The following is a 16,382-nucleotide window of genomic DNA, read 5'->3' as shown; positions in this document are numbered from 1 at the left end:
TAGTCGGCGAAAATGCCTTTCTGCGTGGGGTCACCCTTGTGGTATTGTTGTGTCTTGGGAAAGTGGCAAATTTCGTACACTTCTAACAGTTGGTATCCTATGTCCAGAGCTTTGAACAATTCTACGCTGACCCAGGTTCCCGTCAAGGACCGTTCTTCCTGGCTGTGATGGCAAGGCTGGTCTTGGTTGCACGTTTCGGCACAAGTACGGCACAAGGGAAACATCAGTTTGCCTTGACAATGGTGAGGTAAGACGGGATGGTAGAGGTTCGTGGGAGGCAAAACTTTACACTTGATCAAGCCTTCGTAATGTCGAATGTTTTTCAGGTCGATGTGTTCCGTCAGCAATTGCGGGTGCCCTACAGAAAAGCGACAATATTTGCACACGTAGGGATACAGCGAACACACGTCCAAGTATTTGATTTCTTCTCCTTTCTCTTCGTCGGCTTGGTACAGCAAACAGGTGGCATTGGTCCTTCCTCCGTACAAACTATCCCTCGGGTTCAGCGGGTCCATGAACTGGTAACTTTCCACGAGACGTTTAAACTCGGGATCGGTTTTCATACGGTGATCGTACTCGTGTTCCCACATTTCCACCACTTGGTATCCTTGCTGTTCTAACTTTAGGCGCCGCTGACAAGTGTCCTGGTACAAGTCTTCCATGGTTCGTTGCAAAAACTGATTTTTAGTGCCACGGTCAGGGTAACAAACGGGACATCCGTGAAATAAGCAACCGTTAAACTCGTACACGATCTTGGGGTTTTCTAAGTCCCAGCCATCGACCGAATACGTTCCGATGGTCTTTTCGCCCCCTCCGTTGCGGGCATGCTGAATCCACTTGTCTTCCTTGTCGCACAAGTAATGTAACCAACGTAGGGCTTTGACCGAGTACTGACGTTTGACAAAGTGGGTCGTTTGAGGACTGATGACAGCCACGGTGTTTTCAGGCATGAATCGTTGTCGATACACTAAGGAACACGCTTTGGCAATGGTGCAAGCTTCTTTCAAAGGATCGACCCCTCCGTGTTCCATGAACAGTTCTCGAAATTTTCCACAGCAACGTCGTAAAATGTCCACGTCGGAACGACAATACTTTAACATTTCTTCCTGAAAGTCGAAAGGGTCGGAGGCGTGAGCCTGGTACCAAGCGTAGAAAGCTTCTCGTTGTTCGGTACGCATGTTGTCGGGGTCGTAATAGTGAGCCTCGGGCAAATGGGGTAGAATGGCGTGTTGATTGGCTTCCGTATTGAAAAAGTGTGGAAAGTACCCTTTAGCCATTTCTGTCATTCCAAACGTTTTAGGCATTCGACTCAAAGGCATGGCCAAATAGCTCATCGAATCTTTAAACTGCACTTGTCCCACTTGCATGAAAATGATTTTGGCTCCGTTCAAAGTCACTTTAGGGCGTTCGGTGCCTTGTTCCGTATAGTACCTCAAAAGAAACTGTCCATCGTATCCGGAGAAATTGTGAGCCATCACCGTGGCATGACGATGACAATCTCCGTAAAGTTCGATGTCCTCTTGGCTCCACGTCTTGTCGATGGGGTCTAAGACCCATTGGGCAAAATCGGCTAGCGTGTTCGGTTGCTACAGTGAGGGCAATGACTGAAGATAGGTTCTTGAATGCACTTCTCGCACGCTCGATGAGCCACGCAGAAATTAGGAATGTGAATGCCGGTCTCTTGCATGCATTCGAAATCGAAAAAGATGAAATTGCCTTTCTTCTTGTGACCGTCCTCTTTCTCTGGTGGGGGTTGGTATTTTTGCACGTAACATTGGTGTTCCAAGTCCACGATGTGGTGACAAATGTGACATTTTTTCTTTCCTCGACATACGTGTGCCTTGGTACTATTGGTACGTATGACTTGTTCACACGTAGGGCACAATCTCAGGAGTTGACAAGCGCATTTCTTCTGTGAACCTTGCGTCTTCAGATGTTGTTGGTAACAGGTAGGGCTGACAAACGTGCGCAGACAAGTTGAACAAGGCACTGGTTCTTCGCTCAGACAGGGTGAAGAGGTCAAACATCCTGAGCATTTCGATCCACAATGCTTGTGTTGCTCTCGATTATTATAACCATGGTCACATTTCTCACAGTAATAACCGTATCCCAGGAATCCGGTGATACTGGTAATGGTATCGAAATGGTCATCGTGATGATAAACATGAATGTATTTTCCGTCCTTAACATCTTGCCCTCGAAACAACAGAGACCCGCGCACTTCTTGAGGGTACACTTTCAAGGTGTATCGTGGAGCTAGGGCATCTTGCAATTTTTGCATCTCAGGAATGCCACAGGGTGTGTCTTTGGACATGCCAGCTTGTCGTAACAGGAGTTCTGCTTGACTTCGTTGTTTGGCTCGGTCCGATTGTCGAATGTTCTCCCAGTCTCTTTTCCATTCTACCGTGTCGTTCTTGTTGGCATAGGTTCGTCCCACCACGATGGCACGGGCTAAACACATCTGGTCACGAGGATTGTGAATTTGGACAAGGCTACGCTTAATGCTGCGAAGGTCGTTCACCAAAAACATCTTTTTGCGTCCGGTCCCTTGAGGAGGAGAGACGTGGGTCATGTCCAATGTGGCTTTTCCATCGGTGATGTCAAACTGGTCATTAGATTGTTGCACGTGTTGAATCTTGTCCATGACTTTGGAAGCGGTCAATTCTGCAGGGGTGCTAAACTCGATCCAAACAGGGGATTTCAAACCGTCGTGTTGTATGGAAAGTCTCAAGCGATCGTCTTCTTTGGGTTGACATTGTCGCTTGAGTGAAGTGAGCAGAGAATCCCACACTCCGGTGATGAACCCTTCTGCTTTCTCTAACGGTACTTCGGACTTGAAATCTTTAAACTTCACCGTGTATTTGTAAGCCGTGGTTCTAAATTTTCTAGAGGAGCGCTTTTCCGTCTCTCGAATGGAACAGTATTTTTTCAGGGTTGACTAAGGGTGGTGAACTTGGTTTAGAGGTTTCAAATTCTGGTTCACTCATGTCCTCTTCAAAATCACTGGCATGAATTTGTGCCAAGATTTCAGCCCTGGTACGAGGCGATAGATCACGTTTCTGCCTCTTACTTTCTTCTTCTTCTTTCTTCTCGAATGAATGGGATCGTTTCATCTTGAAAGCAAAAAGTCAAATGACTCAAGTTCAAACACCATAAACTACTTTATAGTCATAGCAGACCAGCGTATATAAAACGGTGTGTGTCTTATCCTTTCACTATTCATTTCACTCTCAAGCCGAGCACAACGATGGAAGAGACTACCCAGATGGAACGTTTCGTCAGAGCTTTGCGAGGGGTCATTAGAAAATTCTCTTCAGACCAGCCTACGGACTACTCTCCTTCCTTTCGAGATAAAAGTCAAGATACTTGCTATATCTGTCAGAAGAAAGGGCATTGGTCTTCAGAGTGTCCAGACCGTCAAAAAAGAACAAAAACAGGGACTAAAAAAGACAAAAGTCAAGATACCTGTTATTATTGTAAAGAAAAAGGACATTGGTCTCCAGATTGCCCAAAAAAGAAACAAGAGGAGTCAGAAGAAAAGAAGGATTCTTCAGAAGAAGAGAGGGATTCTTCGGAAGAAGAGAGGGATTCTTCAGAGGAAGAAGAGGAAGAAAAAAGACAATTCTATTTACAAGAGGCAAAGAAACAGGAGAAGAAGAAAAGAAGAAGGGAAGAAAATGAGGAAAAGACTATGAAGAAATTCAAAAAACAGAGAGACTAAACAAGGAGAAAGAAGAAGTCAATGAACTTTTTATTAAAGTGTTGTGTTGTGAATTGTGAATTGGATTGTAAAAAATGGATAAAAGAATAAATGAATGATATAAGGTTAGAGTCTTTTAGTTATGATTTTAAAATAAGAACGTACACTCACGCACTCATACACAGACACGTACTATAAGGGTAAAATGGGTGGGGTTTTTTTGAGTTATTGGCAAATTGAAATTGTATTTCTTTTCGAGAAATGTGGGTGGCCCTGAAAAGGGCCTTTTTCTCTTTATGATGTAGGGGTGAGTTTAACCAATCAACTTTAACTGCCTTATGCCTTTGCCACGGCCAAGGCCTACTTCTGAACTGCGTGATGTTGATGATTGGGTTGAAATCACTAAGGGTGGTACGGTAGGCTTAGTCACAGGGTTGACGTGTTTAGCTCGGGAAGGTCGTATTCTCTTTGGTCGTGATAAAGAAGTCTGATACATTTGTTTCAGACTTCTTAACTCCGCTAAAATGTCCAACAGTACCGTGACCGTTTGATTTTCACCCTCTTGTTTCTTTGCTGCTACTTCTTCTTGCTGTTGCTGCTGTTGTTTTTTTCTTACCTCTTCTTCTTGCTGCTGTTGCTGTAGGAGAAAAACTTGTTCGGCTTCCTTTTGTCGTTGCATAAATTTCTCCAATTCTTCTTTCTGTCTCTGTCTAAAATTCTCCACTTGCGGTAATGAAGAAGGTAACACAGGTTCCGGAACAAATTCTTGCGAGGAGAGAAAATCCACAAAATCCCAATTCACCTCTTCTGAAAGTAAGTCCGGGTTCCCTTGGGCGGTCTCCCCTGCTGGTGCACCCCATTGGATCGTTTTCTGAGTTTCCGTCATGTTGAATCACTGTTGCATAGATTGACTGCACACAAGCGCTAGCGAATCTATATTGACTACGTGACGTCACAGACTGCTCTCTTCGGATTGGATGCGGGCTGACTGAATTCTGTAACGCGTGTTCGGATTGGTGAATGAACTCAATCCGTTTCAATCCTTTCTGTCCCTATAAATAAGCGCAGTTCACTGCATTGATTCACCTATTCTCGGAGCCTCAACATGTGGACCGACGTTGAATCTTCAACCCTTGTGTCAACAATGATGTTCAGGACGGACATGCTCATGTATGTCCGATCCAAGTGGACCGTTGTCCACAGGACCAGCAGCAGCCTGTGGATAAGAAGAGTCTATATAGAGAGACAAGGTTGCCTCAAGAGGACTCTGATGTATGGCCCTGCTGTAAGACGAAGTTTGAGGACAAGATGATGTCGCAAATGCCCTTTATGTTAAGGGCATATTAACATAAACCAAAGGCCCTTTTCAGGGCCCCCATATTTCTCGAAAAGAGATAGCCTTTGAATTGCCTACCCCTTTTTTTTATTTTATTTTTTTAAAAAAAAATAGAGACCCTCCCTGTTTCAATTTTACAAAGACCCTATACAGTCCCAGGGGATTTTGGCCATGTTAAATTTACATAGACCCTATATTGTCCCAGGGTTTTTGGCCATGTTAATTCCCATAGACCCTATATTGTCCCACGATTTTTCTCCATGTTAAATTTACATAGACTCTATATGTTCCCAAGGGTGTTTTTAATGATAAGTCCCATAGACCCTATAAGATCCCCATTCACTACTCATGGTCTATCCATTTCGCACCCTCTATACCATGATTTCAATCTAAACCCCATAACATAGAAGTAGGTAGGTATTTTCCGTGCTTCCTCTTTTGGCATTATGAGCATTCTCACTCCGGACTTTATGGGGGCGAAGCCCCATATGGTTGCCAATCTGTGTGCTTTGGCCTTAGTTCCCAATTTCCTCTGTATCTTCTTCTTTATTTATTCTGTATCGATTTCCAGCGGTAATCCTGATACAAAGACTTCCATCATCTTCTCTTCAATTTGTCTGCTAGATGGCGGAGTTGTCTCCACTTCTGCTGTCAGTCCTTTTACCTCAATAATTTCCATGTGAGCAATGGTACTTACTTCGTATTCCTTAGGATACAATACATATTTATTGTATTCTCCGTTCTGCAAACCGTCGATCTTTCTCTTTTCTTCTTGCTGTGGATTAAACTGCATTCATAGGCAAGTGACTCAAATGTTTTCACAATTAATAAGGTATATGGGTATATCAACATACCTGACTGTTTTATAAACATACCTGACTGTTATATCAACATGCCTGACTGTTATATAAACATACCTGACTGTTATAACAACATGCCTGACTGTTATATCAACATGCCTGACTGTTTTATAAACATACCTGAGTGTTATATCAACATGCCTGACTGTTATATCAACATGCCTGACTGTTTTATAAACATACCTGACTGTTATAACAACATGCCTGACTGTTATATCAACATACCTGACTGTTATATCAACATGCCTGACTGTTATATCAACATACCTGACTGTTTTATAAACATACCTGACTGTTATATCAACATACCTGACTGTTATATCAACATACCTGACTGTTTTATAAACATACCTGAGTGTTATATCAACATACCTGACTGTTATATCAACATGCCTGACTGTTATATCAACATGCCTGACTGTTATATCAACATGCCTGACTATTTTATAAACATGCCTGACTGTTATATCAACATACCTGACTGTTATATCAACATGCCTGACTGTTATATCAACATGCCTGACTGTTTTATAAACATGCCTGACTGTTATATCAACATACCTGAGTGTTATATCAACATGCCTGACTGTTATATCAACATACCTGACTGTTTTATAAACATACCTGACTGTTATATCAACATGCCTGACTGTTATATCAACATGCCTGACTGTTTTATAAACATACCTGACTGTTATATCAACATACCTGACTGTTTTATCAACATACCTGACTGTTACTGCAAAGTCATGGTAATCAGCCTCTCCAAGGTGTACCCCTCAAGACACACAGGGCACCTTCAATACACACAGGGTACCTTTAACATACACTCACACAGACACAATACATCTTCAGCAGCCTTTTACATTTCAATGAAGCGTTCAGTTAATAATAATAATAATAATAGTGGTAACAGTGGTACGTTATTCATGTTGATGTTTATTACTATTATTATTATTATTATTATTTAGTAAATTAAATACACACTTACATGAGAAAAATGTGACCCTAATAGTATTGTTTTATCGTCATTAATACATTTAGAAACTTCATAAAGATATTAAACTATAATTAGTCAAGTCATACATTTTATTATAATTTTTACACTGAGTTTTTATGACACTTCACAGCCCTTCTCGGCATGTATGGCTGGTTGGAGATTTAGAGATGTCCTGTGGTGACGTTCACAATATTTTGGGGTCGACATTTCTTTGATCTGTGTTACTAAGGTTTTGTTCCAAGTTTCCCATGTTGAGGGAGATCAGGTCGGTCGGATTTTCTTCCCTTTATCCCCCTATTCATTTGTTCGTGGAGAGTGACCATAGCCTAAGGTCTAGTTGTTTACGTTTTAGTGATTGCTTTGGAATCATTTTGTAGTTTTAATATGTTGTTGTAGTAATAATAGATAACTTCACAGTCATTGATCACTTCCATATTAATTAATTAATTAATCTATATTTCATTTTATTATGAGCGTGTGTTAGCTCTCTCTCTCTCTCTCTCGGCCCATCGGTTATTTTTTTTATTTTTCTTGTTTATTATTATTATTATTATATATATATATATATATATATATATATATATATATATATATATATATATATATATATATATATATATATATTTTTATATGCCTATTTACATTGATGTTCAGATATAAAGTCATCAGAATATGGATAACGACTTTAAGGACATGGAAAGCCGTCTTTTCCGGGATCCAGAAAACATTCAGATTTTAAATCACACTCCACCAAGAATCCGAAAGAAGACAGAAAGGGCAGCTGATATTCCTGTTACAAAATTTCATGATTTGTACAGACCAACAGGAGAAATCTTAGGAAATCGTGCTATTGATTCAGTGCAGACACTTATAAATATTTCCAACAGCAAAGAATATGCTGTAAAGATCATTAAAAACAACACGATCCGATCCAGCAGCAAAGTCTTCAAAGAAATAGAAATATACAACTTATGTCAAGGTCAGGAGAACATCTTACAGCTTTATGAATACTTTGAAGAAGAAGGTCGATTTTATTTGGTCTTTGACAAGATGTTGGGAGGAACCTTGTTTGACAATATTGAGAGAAGGGGTCATCTGACTGAGACAGAAGCCAGTTTAATAGTGAAATGCATCACACGAGCCTTGGATTTCCTCCACAATAAAGGAATAGTCCACAGGGATCTAAAGCTAGAAAACATATTGTGTGAAAAGAAAGAAATATTCCCGACAAGACTTTTTTTTTTTTAATACTTGGTAAGCGGTGTGCCTATGGAAAGTCAGAAGGATATGTGTACCACGTGTGTGCCGTGTGTACCACGTCAGAGGCTTCTGACGTCTGTCGGCACAGCTGTTTATGTGACTGCTGAAGTTTTTGAAGCTTGGTTTTATGACTGCTTCGCCTATGACAAGAAATCTAGTCCCTGGAGCCTGGGAATAATCATGTGCATCACACTGTGTGGTTACCCTCCATTTTATGGCGACTGTCGAGGTGGCTGTGGATGGAACCGTGATGTGATTTGTCAGGACTGCCAGGACTTGCTTTTCAGCAGCATCAAAAAGGGTGTTTTGAGTTTCCTCAAAACGAGTGGAGAGTAATCTCAGGCGGTGCCAAGGGCTTCATTCGTTAGTTACAACTATTTAACAAACAATCGATTGTATTACAGTAATTTTTTTTATATTTTCAGCAAGATTTGATTTCATCAAACACCATTGCATTTGTCCTTTCGTGTTTGATCAGAGTTCATGCGATATATTTTATCCTGTTGTTGAAGTTTTGTTTACAAGCAGTAATACTTTATGTTTTTATTCTTGATTTGTTTCATGTCTTTGCTACTAACTTGTAATTTGACTGTAACTGCGGCATGTGTCTTAATACGTATTTGAGTGGAAAAAAAGAAAATACGGTGCAGAATGATTTGCATTTGTCTTAATGCGTATTTGAGTGGAAAAAAGAAAATACGGTGCAGAATGCTTTGCATGTGTCTTAATGCGTATTTGAGTGGAAAAAAGAAAATACGGTGCAGAATGCTTTGCATGTGTCAAAACGTACGTTAGTAAATAAAATCTTGTCTTGTTTGGCCATTTAACACGCTCTGCAAAGTTATGAATTTCATGAGCGTGTGCCGTTTGTGTACAAATGAATGCATTGTTTGTTCACTAGCGCATTTTTCAATTACAAATGTCGGTTTCAAATTAATTGCATCATGTCTTAAATCTTAATGTTGTGTTCGTTATTTTCTTTACGAAAATCTAAATCTGCTAGAATCAAATGAAATTAATATACAATTACCCTAGAATTCTTATGAAAAGAAGCCATGACTGAGAATCTTTAGGTTTGTGCGAAGTTTCGGATTTTCTGATTTTCATAAAACTAGACGTGTCTTATTTTGTTGTGTACAACTTTTTGAGAGTGGGTGGGGTAAAGTAAACGACCTAACGGTTGTTTTCTTCTCCCTAACGGTTGTTTTCTTCTCAGATAATGTAGAGAAAACAAATTGTCAGTAAGTGTAAATGTGCATGTATCACCTTTAGTTGTACTGTTTGTTACCGTATAACTGACTCATGTTGCTAGACCTGAAAAATTATACCACATTTAAATCCACTTGAAAATGGCTATTGATGATTAAGTTAAAACAATGGTGCTTGTTGTAATAAAACGCGACTGAATTCTTCATGATAGCAATAGATAGTTCTGAATATGTCGGAAAAGCGACATTATTCAGTGTTTGTTTATATTCAACAAGTGCTTTGATTTTATAATTGTGCTATTATTCATGAAGAAGGTTGGTAGAATGTAAAACTTCAGTTTTCTTAAATGACATAGCATGTATATGTCAAAAAGATATATTTTTATGTCTAAATTGTCGGTACATCATCATTTGAAAATATGTACATCTTGCTCTTTACTTTCACTATTGAGTTTGATTTATAATATTTTTCATTAAATAAATTTATACTAGTATTTTGATTTTTTATGCCATAGTGTACTTTTGCAATCCTATTTCAATCTCATTGACCGGACACTTCTAATTTATATAAAATGGATATTTTTGTGAATAATATTTGTCTAAAAAAAATTCCATTTCTATTAATTGTTTTCCATTGTATTAGATGTGAATTTTGTTTTTCTATATTCTATCTATCTATCTACATATATATTGCCTATCTATCTACCTACCTATCTAACTACCTATCTACCTATCTATCAGCTGTTGAAACTTGGAAATATATTGATCTACCAAATTTCTGACACGCTGGACCGATTGGTTACAATTAACAGGTACTATACTTGTCTGATCAATAAGGATCCGGAAAATGTCCTCAGGACACTCGTGGTTAAAACTTGATACGTGCGCCGACAGGGATTAGGTCTGACAATAGGCGAATCCAAAGTCTTTGCACGATCCAAAGGAAGTAGCTGTTATGGCCAATTACATTGAATAAATAACTACATGTTTATTCGTGAGCCATTTACTAAAGACCGTGCTTATCTGCCGATTATCTACTTGTTTGGATGCTGTTCTTTTGTATACACGATGAATAGAATATTGTTTGCTTGTTTTTTTTTTTTTTGTTGTTGTTGTTTTGTAATTCAGGAATCAGGGTTTTATAAATCAGGCATGTGGCCTCACTTTTGATGCTTTGCCGACGCAGACCGACAAAGAAGTATTCTGAAACTAAGATTCACTCAAATGATTTTCAGCAGAGAAATATCATTACATACATATATTTAAGTAGCCATAAGTATCGTTTGTCTTCCCGCTCAACAATGTTTTGCATGCAGTGCTACGGGTGAGAAATTGAAACCACACATAATTTGCAATTCTCAGAAACTTGCCAGTGACATGCGTGGCTAATGAGAAATTGTATATAACTACACAGATATTCATTAAATCGATCAACAAACAGAAAAATCGGCAGGGGAGACAAATCATCATGTTCTCGGACACAAAAAAAAAACAAGTTTTCATAGTTTTGTGAACTTGTGTACGCAAAGACACGGATGATTTCGTAACTGCAGTCTTTCTCTCTCTCTCTCTCTCTCTCTCTCTCTCTCTCTCTCTCTCTCTCTCTCACACACACACACACACACACACGCACTCTCATCACACGTGTGCTCAAAGACTTTTTCAAATCTGGAAAAGCGCCAGGAAATCAAAAACCGAAACAATATGGATTCCAGGTGTTTTCGGCTTTGAAGAGTTCACCGTATATAGAAATGTTGAGGTGAAATAACTTAAAATCTGAATTCTGTATTTTGCTCAGATTAAAGCTTTATTTTGCCGTTAGTTCATGACAAAAAGTATAATATTTTATTCTTGAAGCACTAGAAATCTATAATCGAGTAGTCGTGACATTGATAAAATTTTAGAAAGCACGTGTTTTTCCATAAAACGTTGTTTTCACTCAGTTTATGTTTTTCAAAGACCTATTTTTATTAACGGGGTGGGTGCATTAATAGACGAATGATTACTGTAACGTAGCATTATTTTAGTTTCTTGAAAACAACTAATAGTTGTCTATAAATTTTTTAGTTCATATCTCAAATGGAATCAACTTTGTCTAAATGAATAGGGTTCCTTATAACTGAGGTCGCATATTAATCGCAGGTGTAACAGAACCCGTGCAAAGATTGAACTCCTTTGGCACATTTAAATGTCTCGTGCAGTTTGCTGCAAATAACCAGCACCGGCCTTAGCAAACGGCGGACCCGATTTGGATCATGTTGGTGCGGTCCCCTGGATTTACGCCCGAGGCTTCCTGTGAGCACAGCATTTGGCAATAAACTTGTAATCAAGTTTTATATGATACTGAACTTAAAAGTTTTTTCCATCGCCTTAAAAATACGTTCTCTCTATCAGATATTTTTAACAATTAATAACGCTCGTTGTCCTATGAGCGCTGGGTCCGATTGGGCCAATCGGTTCAATCGGCCTAAGGCGGGCCCTGCCAATGACACATCCGTTATTTTGTTGGAGAAGTTTGCATTTCGGTCTCCAAGGATAAAAAATAATTCGATTATTTTCACATTCCATCAAGTATTGCACCCTACATTTCTTATGTTACGTGTTTAGGTTCGAATAAACAGTAGCACAAGAAAGAGTGAAAACAACCAACTTTTAAAAATATAATAAATAATTTATTTCCCTAGGAAAATGCTATAAAATGAAAAAATATGAGAACTTACGGTTTCCAGAATCAAATCCCAAAATTTTTTAAAAAAATCCACGAATACAATTTTTGAAGTCCTAATAATGATATGTTCTAATGATTCCAAGTTCGAGTCCCGACGAAGAATCCAAGATGTTGTAACCTGTTTTGTGTTGACGTCTACAGTCCCTTGTAGAAACATGATAATTTATCCTCAGGTTTTGGAAATCCAAAAAAAATTTTCAAGAAAAGTCCTTATTCAATAGTTCTTTATGAATACAAAAATATATCCAGAAAAAAACGAATTAATCTTTTGAGTCCAAATGATCTGAAGAAAAATTAACATATAACTCAAAGACTCAAAACTTCAATAATTCAATACTGGTTACAACAGAAGAAAACAACTTGACAGCAAGTGTTTAAAAACTCCGAGATCTCTCTCTCTCTCTCTAAACATCACTGTTAATACTAAGTATTTCGCAGTTTCGGAAATGCCTAATTGCGAAATAGAAGATGACGTGATCATGTTTACATGTAAAAGTCACATAGCTCCTGTATGTCTTTGATAAGAACCAATCATTTTACTCCTAGAAATAAGTTCTTTTTACTCGACCCTCAATCAAGGTCAGGAACTAACTCAAAAATAGAAACAAGTGTTTCTATTATTAGGTATCTAACAAAAAACTCGGGTCAAACTGAATCCTCTGCAAAATATAAAGTTCATAGTGAGCAAAATTACATTACATTGACATGTAAAGAAAATATTTAAAAAAATCCAAAACCCACAAACAAATAAAATCAAACACAAATTAAATCAAATATAAATTAAATCAATGTAACACATTTAAAAGCAAAATTACACGTGTTCTAAAAACTTGTGTTAATTTTGATATTGACTTTGATTTGAAACATAATTTCATAAATCCATGACTAAAGCAATGCCATGTTACTATTGTAAACTTATTTCTGCGTGGTATGATGAGTAGTGAAATTTTCAGACCTTGCCAAATACAGTCATGCAAAGAATTTGTTCCAATTCTTCTCTTTCAGCAACGGGCTTGGACTAGAGGTTGAATTTCTGTTATTATCTTTAGTCATTCCGTAATTGTTAGAGGTGTTCTGTATAGTTTTATTACCTGCTAGACTCCCATGCAAATGCTCCGCTCCAGTTGTCTTGCCAACACCAGCATCCAATCCTTCTTCAGATGAGGATTGAAATTAAGGTAGATTATCATAGTTGTATTTCCATTAAAGCATATTTTTCATAAGTGATGTGCTTGACTTTGACTTTGCTTAGAATGTTGGGAGTCATTAAGTGACGCAGGAGTTGGAAAAGTTACAGCGTCTTTCACGCAATCATGAAAATGAAATGATATTTACTCATTTGTCTAGAAGTTTATAACAAAACCTATAATTAAAGTGCAACTTGATAAGAATCAAGAATGTATTCAATCATAAAATGCAGCATTTTAATGCTTTTTATATTCTTCTTTTTTAATTTGAGAAATGATTATCATGCAATTACAAGTTTGAGAAGCATTATCGGAACACTTGCAGAATATTCTTTTAAAAAAAATATTTATTGGTTTGCCAGTCAATTCATGGCATGATTTTTGTCTCAAGCAAAGAGTAAAGTTTTATACCTTTCACGAAAAATGTTATCTAGATTTGAAGAAATAGAATGGTGCCGTAAAAAAAATATATATAAAAATTGAATATTCCGTCTAGAATAGTTTGCTAATGCAAGACAGGGCGAGAATACAGAACAGTGTTTGTTTCGACCTCCTGTAGAACAAGTTACCGAATAAAGAGAAAAATTCTTTTATATACAAGGAAATAAGTTCAGAAAAATATGTCTGAAGCAAAACTACTATTTTATTGACATTTCTATTTCAGCCATAATACAAAATAGATATAAACATTCATTGGATTTTATATAGACCTGACTCTGTGCATGGCAAAAGCATAAACCTCGAGAGGTTTTGGACTAGATTCATCCCACACAGCACTCTAAGCTTATTCAAAGATTGTTTTTGACAAAGAAACCGCAAAGAGACGGATAATAATATTGAAACAGGAGTCACACATTTTAAATATTCAAGGAAATGTTTTCTTTTACCTGAAACCATCTAGTATTAACAGCACTTGCATGCCATACAGTCGAGAATATAATAGCCCATTAGCTAGTTGGGTGGGAAAACTCTGGTGGCCTTGTGGTTCGAGCGTCCGACTCGGATGTGGGAGGTCGCGGGTTCGAACCCCGACCGAGTCATACCAAAAAGTTATGAAAATAGTACTAACAACTGCTTCGCTTAGCGCTAAGCGTTATGACGTTAGTGTTGGACTGGTCAGGCTGGTGTCAGGATAATGTGACTAGGTGCGACATCATGCTATATGTCTTCGGCATGATGCCGCAGTGCTCGATATTACTATAAACTGTCTCACTGCAGACATTGTAGCGATTTGACTGACAAACTGTTAAAGTTACGTTAAAAATCCAAAGCACACACACACACACTGTAAGATGCGTATAAATTTAAGAAAGTCCTGGCTAGAAAATGTATACTAGTTTAAATTAATGATTTATGTTCCTATCCTGTATCGGACAATAGGTATGCCTATTGATCCTGAGGTGAAATAGAGATTGCGAAACACTTGACTGTCTAATACGTCATGATCTTAGACATCGCACTTTACAAGACTTCGTTTTGCTCCTAGAACTGAACCTCAGTTATTCTGTCAACCCTATATTACCCACAGAAAATAACGCAAGTATTTTTGTCTGTGCAAAATTTCATTAGGATGAAAACAATATTTAAGTTATCTATAAAACTTGCAATCTTTGGAACTATCTTTATCTGTTGTTTTTTTTTTATATCCTTGTTGCGTTTGTTTTATATTCTTTTGATGATGTATCTGTGTGCATTTGCATTTGTGTATATGTAGTTTAAACTAAAATGTCATATACACCGTATGTAGTATGGCTGAGCGAGCAGCACATAAATACAACAATTTTAAAAATAATAGATGGACGCAATTATCGGAGAAATCGATTATCAAATAGTTTCCTAGCAACGTGCAGTCCCAAATTGGTTATCTTTGATAAAGGTCTAATTGTCTTTTTTTTTGAATGTTACAAATATAACTAACTGCAACATTTTGGCCAGATATTCTGTCGGCAGCTAAATCTCCGTAGTTTGCCTTATAATTTTGTTTCCTAAAATATTTATATCCACTTCATGCCACTCACAATAATTTGTATCTGATTCCATCAATTACATCACTCTCACAGTTCTTTTTATATACAGAACATTGGGTAATTAATTCAGTCAGATAACTAGATGTCAGAGCTTATGTTGCCATCTGGATCGTTCAACGAGATTTGCAGCGATACTTTCATAGATAACTTGCAACTCTTTTACCAAGCACATTTTGTACATCTCAACCAGTTAAATTAATTTCTTAACCGGTTAAGCGCAGGTCGTGAACAGAACCGTGAACGATTTAACCGCAGTGGGAAACATCGCACGCACAGTGTGAACTGGCAAGAACTGCAGCATAATCAAAGTTTCCAGTTTTTGAAATCTTCTGAAATTTACGTGTAAGGGTAAAGTGCTTAAAAGTTACAAAATAGTTACGTGTAAGGGTACGACTAAAGTGCTAAAAGTTACAAAAGAGTTACGAAAAGTTGCGAAAAGTAATGAATAGTTTAAAAAAGTTACTAAAAGGTACAAGAACCTACGAAAAGTTACATAAAGTTGCGAAAAGTTACAGAAAGTTAATGTAGGCCAAGATGAGAAAAGTTGCCTTGAAATGATTATTAAAGCTTATTTATTCACGAAGCTACACTGTCTTAAAATTACAGTAACTATTAGCCATACGAAAGGTTTCCTTTATTTGATAATGCTTAATTGGAAAATTAGTTCCACATCTACTACGAAAAGTTAACATCGTAACCGAAACCCAAATTTCGGCTGCTAAAAGTTGCAACAAAATCATTTTCCCGATATTTTTATTACAAAAGAAAGTAATATAAAAGAATTTTGTTATCATCATTTGCACCCGTATAAATGTATTTTTCGAAGTGCTATAAATGCTTGAATTTTGCATTAAAACCTTAAGTAAGGAATGGTGCGAAAAGCTTCTAAAATCTTTATTTTGTCGATTTTTTGCAAAACGGTATATGTTTTAAATATTAACATGAGTTATTCAATATCTAAAATATTGTCTTTAATTTTTTTCTCCTTTTATTCCTGTTTAGTTTTATATTTTCTTTTTTCATTGGACATTGTTATTAATGGTATTGATTTTTTGTTTTACTTTTTTTTTTCACGA

General features: G+C 37.4%; 1 long non-coding RNA gene across 2 annotated transcripts in view; it reads left to right on the top strand.

The window, feature by feature from the left end:
* Positions 1-9,855, top strand: part of LOC149771754 (uncharacterized) — a 43,263-nt gene extending 33,408 nt beyond the window's left edge. For both annotated transcript variants that reach the window (XR_016418159.1, XR_016418160.1), the window contains exon 4: positions 7,551-9,855. This is a non-coding gene — a long non-coding RNA (uncharacterized LOC149771754). The remainder of the gene's footprint in view (positions 1-7,550) is intronic.
* The last annotated feature ends 6,527 nt before the right edge of the window (positions 9,856-16,382 follow it).

This window comes from Sinohyriopsis cumingii, unplaced genomic scaffold, assembly GCF_028554795.1.
Source record: "Sinohyriopsis cumingii isolate HCF-2022 unplaced genomic scaffold, ASM2855479v2 utg001699l, whole genome shotgun sequence".
In the NCBI taxonomy this organism is placed as follows: Eukaryota; Metazoa; Mollusca; class Bivalvia; order Unionida; family Unionidae; genus Sinohyriopsis; species Sinohyriopsis cumingii.
This window is presented reverse-complemented; position numbering and strand designations above follow the sequence as displayed.